This window comes from Vombatus ursinus, unplaced genomic scaffold (assembly GCF_900497805.2).
Source record: "Vombatus ursinus unplaced genomic scaffold, bare-nosed wombat genome assembly UNPS02014890.1, whole genome shotgun sequence".
Classification (NCBI taxonomy): Eukaryota; Metazoa; Chordata; class Mammalia; order Diprotodontia; family Vombatidae; genus Vombatus; species Vombatus ursinus.
In genome coordinates this window covers 279781-297562 of record NW_020954668.1, presented here as the reverse complement: position 1 = coordinate 297562, position 17782 = coordinate 279781, and the positions used below count along the sequence as shown (strand labels likewise).

At 36.4% G+C, this 17782-nt stretch overlaps 1 long non-coding RNA gene and 1 gene segment (V, D, J or C); one reads left to right on the top strand and one right to left on the bottom strand.

The window, feature by feature from the left end:
- Positions 1-10955, top strand: part of LOC114028563 — a 15125-nt gene extending 4170 nt beyond the window's left edge. Inside the window, exons 3-4 of the long non-coding RNA XR_003567389.1 lie at positions 9642-9829; positions 10328-10955. This is a non-coding gene — a long non-coding RNA (uncharacterized LOC114028563). The remainder of the gene's footprint in view (positions 1-9641; positions 9830-10327) is intronic.
- The window catches only part of LOC114028559, a 125832-nt gene that overhangs the window by 55174 nt on the left and 52876 nt on the right, over positions 1-17782 (bottom strand).

The window sequence follows — 17782 nt, the reverse complement described above, 5'->3', positions numbered from 1 at the left end:
TATCTATCTATCTATCTATCTATCTATCTATCTATCTATCTATCTATCTATCTGTCTTTCCCTCTTTGAATCAATTCAGATGAGAGTCAGGTTCAAGTATTGCTTTCCCCCCTCCATTTCCCCCTGCACTGTAAAAGCTCTTTTTCATGTTCCTATTTTATGTAAGATAATTTCCCACACTTTTCCTCTCCCTTGCCCCAGTGCATCCATTTTTCTTATCCTCCCCCACTTTTTAAAAATCACCCCAACATTTTTCCTTTGTTTATGTAGATTTCTTCTCATGGCTCCAATGATGATAAGGTTCTTAGGAGTTACATGTATCACCTTCACATACAGCAATATAAAGAATTTAACCTTATTAAGTCCCTTATGTTTTTTCTTTTTATGCTTATCTTGAGTTTTGTATTTGAATGTCAAATTTTCTATTTAACTCTGGTATTTTCACCATGAATAGAGGCAGCTAGGCAGTGCAGTGGATAGAGCACTGGCCCGGGAGTTAGGAGGATCTGAGTTCAAATGCAGCATCAGGTACTTGACACTGACTGTGTGACCCTGGACAAATCACTTAATTGACTGCCTCACAAAAAAGCAAAACCAAAAAAGTCTTCTATGTCATTAAATATCCATTTCCCCACCTGAAGGATTATACTCAATTTTGCTGGGCAGGTTGCTCTTCACTGTAATCCTAGCTCCTTTGTCTTCCAGTACATCATATTTTAAGTCCTTTGCTCCTTTAACATGGTAGGTGTTAAATCTTACGTGATCTTGACTGAAATCCATGGGATTTGAAAGGTTTCTTTCTGGTTGCTTTTATTTTCTCCTTGACCCAGAAGCTCTGGAATTTGGCTATAATATTCCTGGGAGTTTTCATTTTGTGATCTCTTTTAGGAGATGATCAGTGGATTCTTTCAATTTTTATTTGCCTTCACTTCTAAGATATCAGGGCAGTTTTCCTTGATAATTTCTTGAAAGATGATGTCTAGGATCTTTTAAAAAAAATCATGGCTTTCAGGTAGTTCAATTAATTCTTAAATCATCTGTCCTCAATCTATTTTTTAGTCAGTTATTTTCCTGAAGAAATATTTCAAATTTTCTCCTATTTTTTCATTCTTTTGCCTTTGATTGTTTCTTGATGTCTCATGTGGCCATTAGCTTCCAGTTTTCCAATTCTAATATTTAAGGAGTTCTTTTCTTCAGTGAAGTTTTATACCTGTTTTACCATTTGGCTAATTCTGTTTTTTAAGGCATCTTCTTCAGCATTTTTTTTTGTGCTTCTTTTACCAAGCTGTTATTTCCTCCCCACAATTTTCTTGCATTGCTCTCATTTCTTTTCCCAATTTTTCCTCTACCACTTTTATTTGATTTGAAAAAATCATTTTTGCTGTTTCTTTAGCTCTTTCAGGAATTCTTTTTGGGTTTTTGTACAATTTGTATTTTTCTTTGAGGTTTTGCTTGTGTAACTGTTTTTATGTCATTGTCTTCTGAGTTTATGTCTTGCTTGTCTCTGTCACTATAGTAATTTTTATGGTCAGATTTTTGTTGTTGTTGTTTGCTCACTTTCCTAGCCTATTTCTTTTTTTTTTTCCCACTTTTTGGTGGGGCAATCAGGGTTAAGTGACTTGCCCAGGGTCACACAGCTAGTAAGTGTCAAATGTCTGAGGTTGGATTTGAACTTAGGTCCTCCTGATTCCAAGGCCAGAGCTCTATCCACTGAGCCACCTAGCTGCCCCTACCTAGCCTATTTCTTGACTTTGAACTTTAAAGTTAGACTCCATTCACTTTGGAGGAGGTGGTGGTGAGGAATCTGTCACAAGCTTAAGATGTTTTTGATCTACTTACTCTTTTTACAACTAGATTTGGGAATTTATAAGTTACTGGTGCTTCCAAAATGGTATGATCCTCAGAGAGGTGTGATCACTGCTCTCCTGAACTATGCTCTAGTTTTTACTTAGGAAGGACCCTTGCTCCCTTTCAGTCACAAGTGCTAGATCTCTTCTCTGTCCTGAAATTACAATCAGGGCCCTTGATCCCTGGTAAGTACTCCTTTCTTCCCTGGAATTGTGACCTGAATCTGTGTGTGTGCAATGGAGTTGCCAAACAGTGCCTAGTTTTGCACCCAGTGCTGATACATGGGTCTGCTATAATCTCTTTCTGACCAGTTGCTAGATCCCCTCACCAAATCTGAGTTGAGAACTTCCATAGCTACTGTTGCTATCACAGATGCTTTCAAGGTCCAAAGTGGCTTCTCCTAAATCCCCTTCCACTTCCCCCAGTAGACCCATGGCTTCTAGTTCTGTCCTACAGGAAATGGAAACCAGTATAATTCTTTGACATGACAGTTCTTCATATAATTGAAGATAACTATTTAGTTTTCTCTTTCCCAGGTTATACATCTCTGTTTTTTTAAGTGTTCTTCATATAGCTTGATTTTCAGTGTTTTTACAATCCTGATCTTCATTTTTTTTTTTGAAGTATGATGGTCAGTTTTGTCAATTTCTTTCTAAATTGTGAAATCTAGAAATAAATACGCCAAATGCATATCTGGTCAGACTGAAACTCTCTCTTCTGCAGCATGATTTTGAGTTTCTTCATTATTCTGGTTTCCCTCTGTCAGTTAAGAAATATTTATTAATTAATTGTTACATGCCAGGCACTATGCTCAGTGCTAGAGATACAAAGAAAGGCAAAAACAAAAACAAAAAAAGCTCCTTTGGCCTCAAGGAGATTACATTATAATGGAAGAGACAACATATAAATAATTAGGTACATGAAAGATATATACAGAATAGATTGAAGAGAGTCTCGGAGAAGAAGACAGTAGCAACTGGGGGGAACTGGAAAAAGCCTCCTGCAAAAGGTGGAATTTGAATTGATGGAGGCTAGTAAAGCGTAAGAATGAATACTAGAAAGAAGGGAGGGGCCAATTTATGAAGAACTTTCAATTGCACATAAAAATAATTTTTAGCATTCATTGTTTAAAATTTTGAGTTCTATATTCTCTCCCTCTCCACCTTCTCTTCCCCCTCCCTGAGATGGTAAACAACTTTATGTAGGTTACACACCTGCAATCAGGAAAGACATATTTCTGTATTAGGCATATTCTGAAAGAAAACACAGACCAACCCACCCCCCCTCCAGTAAAGTGAAAAATAGCATACTTCAATCTGCATTCAGACTCCATCAGTTCCTTCTCTGGAGGTGGATAGCATTTTTCATCATGAGTCTGTTGGAATTGTCTTGGATCATTGTATTGCTGAGAATAGCTAAGTCATCATACAATATTGCTGTTACTGTATACAACTTCTGGTTCTTCTCACCTAATCTGCATCAGTTCATGTACATCTTTTCAGGTTTTTCTGAAATCACCCTGCTCATCATTTCAATCCAATAGTATTTCCTTACAATCATATACCATAACTTATTCAGCCATCCTCAAATTCATGAACATCCCCTTAATTTCCAATTCTTTGGAAAAACACGAAAAGAGCTGCTATAAATATTTTTGTATATATAACTCCTTTCCCTTTTTCTTTGATTTGGAGGTACAGACCTAGTAGTGGTATTGCTGAGTTAAAGGGTAAGCACAGTTTTATAACCCTTTAGGCATAATTCCAAATTGCTCTCCAGAATGGTTGGATCAGTCCACAACTCCATCAACAATGCATTAGTGGCCCAATTTTCCCATATCCTCTCCAATATTTATCATTTTCCTTTTCTGTCATATTAGCCAATCTTATAAGTGTGAGGTGGTATTTCAGAGTTGTTTTAATTTGCATTTCTCTAATCAGTAATGATTTAGAACAATAAATATGAATTTTCAAATTGGTGAAATAAATACCAAATAAGAATAAAGTATACAAATGAGAAGCAGAGAGAACATGCAATTAAACTCTCTCCCATCTGGTCTATGTAGATACTATGGATGCTAAAAAATGGGAAATGAATATAATCATTTCTTTAGGAAATTTAACTGATGTAAATCATCATAATGAGGAGACAAAAAAGCCCTCAAATCACCTCAACCAGCATACACTTGCCTTCCTTGCCATATGGAGAGATATAGTAGCCAAGAATAACACCAGTTTAGAATATAAATTCATTGTAAAATTTTATAGAAATGGATGGTGAAATAATAATATTATCTCCAAAACACTGAATACTAAAGGGAAAAAGAAGCTTACAGAAAGTTTAGTGAGAAAGACCCAATTAGATCATCTTAAGACCATTAAATATGAAAAGACAATAAGCAGAAGAAAAATGGAAAATAAATCTGTCAAGATTTTTGTAACAAATTGTTCTTTCAATGACAATAGAATCACTACATTTGGACAGAAGTATTGTGGTGAGGCTGCTGGTGTCAAATGCCATGGGTCAGACTTTTTGCCATTTCCTTAATGATATGGTGTAGATAGAATCTCGCTCAATTCCTAAGCAGAAAACCTTGTCGTTTACTTGGATAGTTTTGGCAAGAGAGAGTTTGGAAATGAGGGGACAGTAACATCAAAACTGAGACATCTGGTCCTGAGTAGGTAACTTATTGTCTGTTGTTCACAAAGATTAGCTCTGAGTGGAGGGCGACCAAAGGCATTTTATCCCTATGGCTCCTTGGACCCAGAAAGGGAGACAGAATATCAAAGTAATCAGATCAGGGTGAGGTCTATTCTGTTACCTTTCTGGTTCCTGCCTCCAACTTTTTTTTTTAAGGTTTGTAGACTGGAATTTTATTCACAGAACCAGTTTAGATTGGGTCTCACTGAATGGGACTAGGAGATTTGACTCTGGAGACATGCACTGCAACAGTATGGAGCATCAGATAAAACATTCTCCCATGTCTTCTGTCACTGAAGTTCTTGCTTGAGTGGGACTATTATCAGGGTAGCATAATGCCATCTTAAATAGACTAGTGAAGGCCATCAGAGTGCTGAAAACTACTGATGTTTGGATAAATTTGACCCTTCTAAGGTTGGAAGAGTCACTTTGACCAGATTTAGTAATCCTTTACCACAAAAAGTGTACGGCCACTCTCATTGATGTTTCTATACCTTTTGAAAATAGATACTCTGCATTTCAATCAGCCAGAATGGGAAAAACAGAAGAATATAAAATAATGTATCAGCATCTGGCTCAGGAAGGCTATGGAGTATATAGCAAAATGGGGATAGTGGGGGCTCTGAGATCTGGTTAATGACTGGGTACTATCAAAACTGAAAATTAGTCTGAAGTATGCAAATATAATGAGGAAATTGATGATGTGGGCCTTGATTTGATGCGGCAGAGATATACACATATATGTCTCTAGATATTTTCATATGAATTCATATATATACACATATGCACATATGTACATAAAGACAGAACATAACATTGGTGTGAGTTTACAGAATAAAGATAAATTAGAGATAAATATTTCTTTTATTTTAATAGGGTATAAGCAATTTTATCTTCTTATATTCAAGGAGTGAGAATGGTTTATCCTACCTAGAAATGTAAAAGTTTTCTTATTTTGCTTCTTGTCCTTTTTATATAACAGATATTAATTATATATGTATATGTAGTATTTTAAATTTGTGCTGTGTTTTATTACTACAAACTATACAATTATTTAGGAGAAAATTCTGAAGTGAACCATTATATGTTTGTAATATTTTGTTATGTTTATATATTTTAATATATGTTTGTATATTTTAAAGCATTAATTAACTGAATACATGAAAAAATCTAATGTGCTATAAAAGAAAGTAGAAATGACACTAAATAAAACAATTCCAGGAAGTACAACTAGGTTGATTGAGTCCATACATACATAAAGGGGATTGACCCTTGCTACAAGTGAGATAATTCTAAAGGCAATGAAGGATTGATTTTTATCGTATATGAAAGAGAAGAGAATATCAAATACTTAGAAAAATCATGTACATTTTTACTACCCTACCAACAGTGGTTGAGGAAACATCGATATCTCCCAACCCATGTGTCTACTTTACAATTTCTTTTTTTTAAATTAATTAGCTTGTTTTTAGTTTTTAACATTCACTTCCATAAGCTTTTGAGTTTTAAATTTTCTCTCTCCCTCCTCGTCTCCCACTCTAAGACAGCGTGCAATCTGAGATACGCTCTACGTATGCATTCCTATTAAACATATTTTCACATTAGTCATGTTGTAAAGAAGAATTATAACCACAAGAAAGAAAAAACAAAACAAAACAGAAGGGAAAAAAAAGAGCAAATAGTATGCTTCGGTCTGCATTCAGACTCCATAGTTCTTCCTCTGGATGTGGATAGCATTTTCCATTATGAGACTTTTGGAGATGTCTTAGATCCTTGCATTGCTGAGAAGAGCTAAGTCTATCAAAGTTAGTCATCACACAATGTTGCTGTTACTGTGTACAACATTCTCCTGGTTGTACTCACTTCACTCAGCATCAGTCCATACAAGTCTTTCCAGGGTTTTCTGAAGTCTGTTTGCTCATCATTTCTTATAGCACAATAGTATTCCATTACATTCATATACCACAACTTGTTCAGCTATTTCCCAATTGGTGGGCATCCCCTCAATTTCCAATTCTTTGCCACCACAGAAAGAGCTGCTATAAATATTTTTGAGATTTGGATCCTTTTCCCATTTTTGTGATTTCTTTGGGATAAAGCCCTAGAAGTGGTGTTGCTGGGTCAAAGGGTATGCACATTTTTATAGCTTTTTGTGCATAGTTCTGAATTGCTCTCCAGAATGGTTTGGATCAGTTCACAACTCCACCAACAATGCATTAATGTTCCAATTTTCCCACATCTTCTCCAACATTTATCATTTTCCTGTTTTGTCTCGTTAGCCAATCTGATAGGTATGATGTGGTACCTCAGAGTTGTTTTGATTTGCATATCTCTGATCAATAGTGATTTAGAGTATTTTTTTATATGACTATAGATTGCTTTAATTTCTTCATCTGAAAACTGTTTGTTCATGTCCTTTGACCATTTATCAATTGGGGAATGACTTGCATTCTTATAAATTTGACTTGGTTCTCTATGTATTTTAGAAATGAGGCCCTTATTAGAGACACTGATTGTAAAAATTCTTTCCCAGTTTTATGCTTCCCTCCTAATCTTGGTTTCATTGGCTTTGTTTGTGCAAAAACTTTTCAATTTAATGTAATCAAAATTATCCATTTTGCATTTCATAATGTTCTCTATCTCTTGATTGGCCATAAATTCTTCTGTTCTCTATAAATCTGACAGGTAAACTATTCCTTACGCTCCCAGTTTGCTTATAGTATCAGCCTTTATATCTAAATTATGTATCCATTTTGACTTTATTTTTATGGTATAAGATTGTGGTCTATGCCTAGTTTCTGCCATTCTCTTTTCCAGTTTTCCCAGAAGTTTTTGTCAAATAGTGAGTTCTTATCCCAGAAGCTGGGGTCTTTGGGTTTATCAAACAGTTGATTACTATAGTCATTGACTACTGAGTCTTGTGTACCTAAGCTTTTCCGCTGATCCACCACTCTATTTCTTAGCCAGTACCAAGTAGTTTTCATGATTGCTGCTTTATAATACAATTTAAGATCTGGTGCAGCTAGGCCACCTTCCCTAGCAACATTTCTTTTCATTAGTTCCTTTGATATTCTGGACCTTTTGTTCTTCTAGATGAATCTTGCTATTATTTCTTCTAGCTCTATAAAATAATTTTTGGTAGTTTGATTGGTATGGAACTGAATAAGTAAATTAATTTAGGTAGAATTATCATTTTTGTTATATTAACTGAGCCTACCCATAAGCAACTGATATTTTTCCAATTATTTAGATCTGACTTTATTTGTGTGAAAAATGTTTTGTAATTGTGTTCATATAGTTCCTGGGTTTGTTTCAGCAGGTAGACTCTAAATACTTTTTAATGTCTACAGTAACTTTAAATGGAATTTCTTTTTCTGTCTCTCGTTGTTGGGCTTTGTTTGTAATATATAGAAATGCTGATGATTTGTATGGGTTTATTTTATATCCTGCAACTTTGCTAAAGTTGTTATTTCAAGGAGTTTTTTACTTGACTCTCTAGTATTCTCTAATTATATCATATCATCTGCAAAAAGTGATAGCTTTGTTTCTTCTTTACCTATTCTAATATCTTCAATTTCTTTTTCTTCTCCTATTGCTAAACCTAACGTTTCTAGTACCATATTGAACAATAGTGGTGATAATGGACATCCTTGTTTCACCCCCGATCTTATTGGAAATGCTTCTAGATTATCCCCATTACATATAATGCTTGCTGATGGCTTTAGATAGATGCTACTTATCATTTTAAGGAAGACTCCATTTATTTCTATGCTTTCTAGTGTTTTTAATAGAAATGGGTGTTGTATTTTGTCAAAAGCTTTTTCTGCATCTATGTCAGATGATTTCTGTTACTTTTGTTGTTGATATGGTCAATCATGCTGATAGGTTTCCTAATATTGAACCATCCCTGCATTCCTGGTATAAATCCTACCTGGTCATAGTGTATTATCCTCAAGTTAAGTTGCTATAATCTCTTTGCTAATATTTTATTTAAAATTTTTGCATCTATATTCATTAGGGAAACTGATGTATAATTTTCTTTCTCTGTTTTGGCTCTTCCTGGTTTAGGTATCAGCACCATGTATATATCATAAAAAGAATTTGGTAGTACTCCTTCTTTGCCTATTTCCCCAAATAGTTTATATAGTATTGGAATCAATTGTTCTTTAAATGTTTGATAGAATTCACTTGTAAATCCATCTGGTCCTAGAGATTTTTTCTTAGGGAGTTCATTGAGGGCTTGTTGGATTTCTTTTTCTGAAATGGGTTTTTTAAAGTATTTTATTTCCTCTTCTGTTAATCTGGGCAATTTATATTTTTGTAAATATTCATCATATTCATCATTAATTCATAATAGTATTAATTTTCTTCTTTTTTTTTATTCTTTTCACTTTGAGTGATTCTTGATATCTCATTGAGTCATTAGCTTCCACTTTGCCAATTCTAATTTTTAAATAATTATTTCCTTCAGTTAGCTTTTGTACCTCCTTTTCCATTTGGCCAATTCAACTTTTTAAGGAGCTGGTTTCTTCAGTCAGTTTTTGTCCTTCCTTGCTAAGCTGTTGACTCTCTCATGCCTCTCATTTCTTTTTCCAATTTTTCTTCTACCTTTCTTATTTAACTTTTAAAATCCTTCTTGAGCTCTTCCAAGAAGTTTTTTGGACTTGAGATCAGTTCATATTGCCATTTGAGGTTTCAGATGAGGGTATATTGACAATGTTGTCCTCTTCTGAATTTATGTTTCAATCTTCCCTGTCTCCAAAGAAGGAATCTGTGGTCAGCGTCTGTTTCTGCTTTTTGCTCATGGTTTTTGCCTATTTACTGCCTTTTAAAGTTAAGCTCTCTTGGTGGAGCACAGGGGGCACTGTCCCAAGCTTTGTGTGCTGGCGGTCAGTGACCTGGTCACTGGTTCTGTGTCCTGGGGCCTCAGGTGCTGGAAGCTGGAGGCTGTAGGCATCTGGGGTGCTGAGCTAGGGTCGTAGTGGTGGTGGCTGCATTTGCTGAATCCAGGTGGGGTTTTTCTGGGTTTCCCTGGCATGACACTGAAGCTCTCAGGGTCAGGGTCTGGCCCTTGAAGTATGCCTGCTCACCAGGGGTGCTCTGAAGCAAGGGAAAGTTTGGCTGCTGGAGAAGGCCTGCCCACCTGGAGTTGTGCTTCTGGGAGTTGTGGTGAAGCATGAGAATGTTTGGCTGCTGGAGGACACCTACCCACAAGTTCACATGGTGATTTTCCAAGCTGGAGTCTACTGGTTCCCCTGCCTGGCTATGCTAAGTCACTCAGGTGAGTTCTGGTGTTGATGCTTTCCTGACCCACCATCCTGGGGTTCAGAATCTCCTCTGGTTTGCTGAGGTGGGGCTTGCTGCTGGCTTGCTGTAATGCCTCCCATCCTGTACTGCTCCCCTTCCACCAGAGCAAGAGGGACCTTTCCCATTAATCTCCCAAGCTTCCCAGGCTAAAAGACTGCTGTGCCCCATCTTTCTGCTGGCTAAGTTGTTCCAGAATTTTTTCCTTGGGCAATATTTTCTGGGGTTTTAGAGATCAATAAGGGAGAGTGAGAGCGACTTACTGCTTACTTCACCATCTTGGCTTAGTCTAGCAGTTTTCAGAGCCTGTTTCAGCTATGCAGCAATCAAAGGAAGCTACTTCCACTCACATAGTTGTTGTTTGTCCTTTGTTTTTTAAAGAATATCAATGATATCACATTGTCTTGATTCATGGGTGAACTGATTTAAGTGAGGCAAAATTGTACATAGTTGCCAGCCTCACCCTCTCTTCTAGAGTCGTTGAAGTCCAGTGGCAAACAAAAGTCAGGATGACTGGAGATGGCCTAGGATGCAGTGGATAACAAGGATCTTCAGTGTCTAGCCAAGCTCTAAATGCTCCACAGCACCTACTTAAACCACCTTCATGGTTGTTGGAACAAATTGTTCTCATCCACCCATTCCACCAGAGGGATTCTTCACATGCTTGGGGCAGACACCCCCCTAACTCATGGACAGGTTTGAGACCTAGGCTGCCTTCAACCTAGTTTAGTTCATCTGTCAAGATGGTTTACTGGGGTGTGGCCCCTGTGCATGCTACAGCTTCTTGGAACCACAGGTGAGAGTTGACTGCCCAGTGGACACCAAAGGTAGATGAACAGCCCTGAAAAGGACTTGGCAAACCCCCACACCAGAAGTGCTAATCCTCCTTTAACTCCCCATACACTCATCATATTACTGGATTGGGGAAAGGAACTCCTCCCAGGAGCAGGTTACCTCCAAGTAAGAAAATCCGAGCATGTACAGAGAAAGTCCCCTTATATACTTTCCCCTCTTTGAAATTTACTATCCCTAGGGGCAACTAGGTGGTGCAGTGGATAGAGCACTGGCTCTGGATTCAGGAGGACCTGAGTTCAAATCTGGCCTCAGACACATAACACTTACTAGCTGTGTGACCCTGGGCAAGTCACTTAACTCCATTGCCTAGCTGCGCCCCCCCCCAAAAAAAAGAAATTTGCTATCCCTGGCCAATAGGTAGGTGTCAAGCCCAGATTCAGTATAAAGAAAACCTGAGGAGTCGAAAGTAAAAACAAAAAACAAAACAGAAATTCATCTTTAATTTGGACAGGATCAGGAATGCATACACTGGGACACTGCAAGTACTAAAGTAAAAGAGTGCCCATCAATATAGGATTATGTAGCAGTGTTTAAGGACTAAAACCACAAGAAGGAGAACAAAATGGCAGTTTGGGAGAGGGGAGCTCATGGAATGGATGGAACAAGGAAGCAGGATGTTGGTGCAAGTCAGCAATCCCAGGATCAGTTTAGATTAGTTTAGGGTGGTCTGGATTGCTCCAGGCCAGGGTTCAGTCAGAGGACAAACCCAGAGGTGGCTGGGCAAAAGTAAGACTTTGGTTTGTCATTCTCTTTGGTGACTGGTCAGCCCAGGTCTTCATCTAGAAATGGGAGTTCTGTCAGAACTATAGCAGAATTGAAGCCATTTTCACCCTTTCGGTCAAGGCAGTACCGCTGTCTACCGGTGACCAAACAAAAGGGACTGAGGGAGGGAGGGAACTCCTGAGAGGATGGTATCAAGGTTGCTAACTGGTGGTAGAAGGGCAGGGAGAGAACCTCATGCAAAGGCAAAGTTAGTATGGAAGAAAGATCAGAAAAAGATAGGGGGATATGACTTTTATGACTAAAATCTATAGTTGCCTTATGTGTTTCAAGGAAATTGCAGCCAAGGAGATGGATGGGAGACTTGGGGGACAGGAAAAAGGATGGTAGCCTATAAGGCTATCAAAGGTAAAGGGCAAAGGGAATGACACATAGATAGACTGAGAAATGTTGGAGACCCTCACAGTAGTAACCTTTTCTTGACTCTGAGAAAGGGGTTTAGGGAAATTGGTGAAGTTTAAAACTGATAAAATTGGCCCTGTATCTACCAGAACTTCAGCAAGGTGCCCACAAATACAAATAGAAGTATTACCTGTGGGGAAGGTGGACACGGCAAAGTAGGCACCAAATTCCTTTCATACTTCCCTCATTAATGGAACCTCAGTATGACATTGCCTCTTAACTGCCCAGCTCCCCATCTTGTTGTTCTTCTGTCCCTTTCTCCAGTTCATACCCTCTTATGAGTTGGCCCAAACCCAAATCCTTAACTCAAAGAGACTGGGATGCAAGAGTCTGATCTGTTCACAGTTTGAAAGAAACTTTTAGAGCCTGAGAAGAAATTACCACAAGAAAGAATGAAAGGAACTTGGGTTTATTTAATTCTTGAACACCTTTTGGACAAGTCTTTGGTTCTCTTTTGCTCTGCTTATCCTTCCATCTCTCTCCCCTTCCTTTCTTCTCCTCTCCCCCTTTCTTCTTTCTTCTCTTTCATCTCCTTTCCCTTGCTCTTCCATCCTCTCTTCCTCTCCCTCTCCTCTTCCTCTCTCTTTCTCCTCCTATTCCTTTTCCCTCTCCCCTCTTCCTCTCTCTTCCCCACCTCTCTCTTCCTCCCTCTCTTTTTTCTTCTCCCATCTTCTCTTTCTTCCCCATCTCCTCTCTTCCTTCCTCTTTCACTTCTTTTCTTCTCCTCTCCTTCCTCTCCCATCCTTTCTTCCCTCTGCTCCTATCTCCCTTCTCATTGGCTCATTTTTTTTTCTTCCTCTCAGTCTCCATCTCCCTCTCCCCTAGGGATAAGAGATTTCCTTGCCTCTCCTTCTAGAGTGTTTATCAATTTTAATAGGAACCAAGAGCCATTCTCAGGAGATTCCCTCCAATTTGCTCTCCATTTATTATTTAAAGAGGTAGGGAAAATCATTTCAAGTTTTAATTATGGAAAGGGATCAGAGTTTTTCAACCTGATTCAACATTCCAATTGGGATTTTTAGGGGGAAGAGATGAGGAAACAATGGCCTGTATTTCAAAACTGGGCCAGTGGATTTTTACAGGTCCAGCCCCACCTCCCTTCATCCTAGAGGGGCAGGCACAACATTCATTCTTCCAAAGTCTTAGTTCTTACATTAAAAGCAGAATTTGCTACCTGGGCAGCACTGTTTGTCAACATTAACAATATTTCTTTATTGATGCACTGACAGAAGCTGTTGGGGCAGTCCCTAGCAAGAAAGCAGGTTTTAAACAAAACATAGGTGAAGAAGGAAGAAATGGAAGAAAAAGAAGGGTAACCCACTCCCATTGTCCATTTTATCAGTCCATCATATCTTATGACTTGGATGTCTCATGAAGTTGTCTGATTTTTGAGAACATTTCCAAATGTAGTCTTCAGTCCTATGGAAATTGGCATTCTGGAATAGATGGAGTTGCATAGCAGCTTCCTTTAGCAGTTCTCTTGTAGAGCTCCCCATTTCTTAACATCTCTTAACATCTCTTGCAAAAATAGATCTTAATACAATTCAAGTTTGCTTTGCCAATAACCGGGTCAAGTAGTGAGAACTAGCTCAAACCTTATGTCTCCAATGAGAACATCAAATTAGGAACCATTTTTCCTACTCCTTGCTGTATCCTTAATTAAACCAGATATTTGGACATTATCAACAACAGACTGAAGGGAGAGTCTTTTAGAATCTATGAGGATCTGACTTGCAGAGTGAACATTTAACTTTTGTTGTAGATCTATGTCCTTCTTCACTTGGATTCAAGTTCCAAAAAGGGAAGAAATTTCAGTTCATTACCTATAATTGCCTTATGATGTAAGTTAGCAAATTGTTATGCTGATATATTCAAGGAATTCAAATAACTGAAAAACTAGAAAATTCTACACCAAAATTTTAACATTTGGCATATATATATATATATATCAAATATATATGTATATATCTGATCTTGTTATATGTATGTATACACATATATACACACTCTCTCTTTTCTCTATATATGTACATACACATGTACATATATATGTACATACACATGTACATATACATGTACATATACATGTACATATATATACATATATATGTACACATACACAAAATTTTCACTCTAACAATTTCATTATTTGACTAGTTATTTACTTTTAGTTGCTTACTCCCCTCTTGGGTGAATGAGATTCTGCCAAGGAACTAATAATAGAACACTTTTCATAAGAAGATAACCTCTCATACAAAATTGAACTCATTTACAAGTTGCCAAATTAACTTCAATTGCAGTAAAATGTTCTGGGATGGGATGTATAAATACATTGGGTAATCAACTTCAACTTAGTGTGTATCAAATAAGTCATTTATAATAAAACACATTCAGTTACTATGTTCAAATGAATAACCCTGAGTAAAACTCTTTATGGTTACATAAATCACTCTTCTCTTAAGATAACTAATTCTGCTGAATTTCTTTTCCTTAACACAGGACAGAAAATATTTATGATATTAACCTCATTAAATAATAGAATTAAATCCTGATGTCACAAATTCTTACATCATTGCCTATTATTCCCATACCATTGTGAGACATTAAAAGACCTTATCTAATACAGGAAAATATAACTAACAGGCAGATGACAAGGCTAAATACTCTTCTACTTAGTTGTTTAGGATATAGAAAGGACTATAATTATAGGTTGAATAGTTCAGAGTAGCTCAGACTGTATTAGCCTATGAGATAAAGATTTAATGTTGTGTTTATACTGATCACTTGCCATGATTATAGATAGAAAATGTTCCCCTAACTTGATATCAATCCCAGGTAAGAGTAATATAGGCAGCCAATTGTATTGAGAAAATACCATAGTCAGGCTTAAAGTCAGTCAGGTGGGATATTTTCCATTTAAAAGGAAATTCTATCCTGAGGAAATTGAACCAGGAGAATTCTACTTCAGGCCATGCCAAGAGTTGTTCTGTCACCCTTCCCCATGAGAACTCCACCTGCAATTTATAGATGTCAACCCCATAGGACTATTGGCATTACGGATCATTGGCTCAATAGCATAAACCAATGATCATACTTGGAATCAGACTTCAAATAATATCAATTATAATCTCGTGAGATTTTACCTCAGATAGCAAATTTCACTAATTGTGCTTAGGGCTGGACACAAATTACTCTCACGTTATTACAATAAATCAGCTTATCAGCAAAAGTACCAGTGTTTTAAAACTTTCTAGGCTATAAACAAACTCCTATTTATTAGCAAACAAATTCCTAATTATTCCCCCCTCTCATCAAAGAGTATTTAAAATGGGGGAAGAAATAGGAATTTCATACAGCAGCAGCTCTTGTACAGGGTTAAGGCTCTGGAAAGCAGATGGTCTCAAGCAAACAGAGAGATTTCCACACAGTAAAAATCAATATTTGCTTTTAAAATATAGGTTTTAACATCATGACAATTACCCTTAATAACTTAGTTAACAATCTTATAACTTTCATAAGTGATAGTAAAACAATTTTAGCTGTAACTTCTTAACTATAGGTAATAAAGGAAATTTCCAGTTTCTTAAATTTTAGTACTTCAAAATGGTACAAAACATGGTTAGCAGGGTTGATAAGATAACATAAGTTTTCAAATATTTTCCCCACCTTTTAACAATTCACTTCATAATCTAATAACATTTGAATTATATAAGAGAAGTTGCTTTTCTAACAGCCTATTTGAAACAATATTTTGCCAAATTTCAAAATATAGGCATGTATTTAATTTTACACTAACATTACTAGGAAATACATATAAAGCTTGAATTGAATACATATAAAGTTTGAATTCACACCTGTCATCATCAGGTTAGCTTAAATTGTGCTTGGCTAAATATTGTAAGATTCTAGTTGGAGGACTGATTTTTGGCCCAGGAGGAAATAAACAGGGAGTTTGATCTGATACTGGCATGGAATGGCCTGTTTTCCACAGGCAGAAATCTTTAAGAGTTTTCACAGAGGGACTTCATTAAATGATTTTCACTTTGAACAATACAAGGAAACATCAAAGGTCTTATATAATAGTCACAGACCACAATAACCAATATTTTTTATAGTGTTGGATGTATAATATAGGCAAGGCCCAAGGTTAATCATTCTCTGAACAAGAGCTTCCTGAAACAGGGGTAGACACAACTACCAGATGCTTATCTAATCTTACTTGAAGGATACTAAAGTCAAAGTTGCAGAAATTCTTAGGACAGTATAGTACAAAGGGTAGAGACTGAATAATTTCCTTTTGTAATTTCTAGTTCTCAATATCAAATCACTTAGGGCTGGATATTGAAATCTTAAAAATATTGGTTCCCTGCTCAGTTGTAAATCTGAACATATTTATATCATCAGTCTTTTAACAAATCTGTAACCCAAAAGATCAAAGAAGAATTCACTTTTCTAACAATATTTATAATACAGTGAACCATCAAGTTAATGTTAGGCATTATCTTTATACATATTATAAATTGAATAACTGAGGTAAACAACTTAGAACCATGCATGCAGTTTTCCAATTTGTCTAAGTGCCAAATAATATAATAAATTCTAGGAGAGATGCATTTCACTTAAAATGAGACCAGAATAAATTCAATTACACATGGATCTGTTTTTCAAATGTATTATACAGAATCTTAATTTATAATTTCAATTAATTAGTATTAATTTTACACAAGGGCCATTTATTCCAAGCGTTTCATATTATGGAATTCACTATTTCCAGCTAATTCACTGCCAAAAATTTTAAAAGTAATAGTAATATACCTTAATTATCACACTTAACACATGATTTAGTTCAAATCTAGGTTTTACAACCTCAGAAAGAACCCATTGCTTATCAATTTTGTCCTAGCCCTCTATAACTTTCTCTGTTGGCTTTCACATCAATCTGCAATTTTTCTTATTATACCTCTTAATCTTTCCACTTAAACAAAGTCAAACTTCCTCAAACCCTTTTTGACATGCTTAAGCTTTCTTTTAATTCTGAAGTTGAGAGTTGTATTTTTCAATTCTTACCAACAATTCTTATACAAATAGCTTTTATAATGGTAACATTTTAAACTTAAATTGCTGAAATTCTAAAGTGATTGCACTTAAGGCCACTATAGAGAAACCTTGATTAAAGTGTGCCTTAAAGTACAAAAAACCCTCCCTCCCTTGTTTTTACAGTTTTAAACAGATTGTCCTGATGTCAAATATTGGGTAGGCAATTAGCTATCAATTAGTCTCAACTGAAACAAAAACAGGGATACAGGAACAGGGGGATGCATCTGGAGGTCTACTTTCTTCTTAGCTGTAAAACAATAAATTTGAATCTATTATAAAAAATGAGTGGGAGTCTCATAACTTACAGTAAAATTTCTAAGTTCAAAATACATACCAGTTCAAGAGCTATTCCTAAATTGATTCCTACTTCACTTTAATTTGCAAAACTCCCAAGTATGCCATTAAATTTCTAATACTTCCTACAAGCTTACTTTTATCAGTTAAGTTATCTTTCCTTGCTGTAAAACCATGAACTGGTTTTTCTGGGGAGGGAGTCTTCTTATTTCCTTTAAAACAATTCTTACATTCCCAAACTTGGCCAGTTGAGGAAAATAAAGGGAAAGGAAAGGTCTTTTTGAAAGCTTGGATCTTCCCAGAGTGAATAACAAGAGTGTGTAAAATTGCATTCACACAGGCTCTGAGAGCTTCATAGACACAAAGAAGCACACAAACATACTAACAGTTTAGTGGACAAACAAACAAAAATCATTCAAAGGTGTGTGATAGTGTCTTCTGGGAAAGGCTAGTTTGGAAAAAAAAAAAAGAACACAGAGCTGCTTACTGTTAGAGTCTTCGT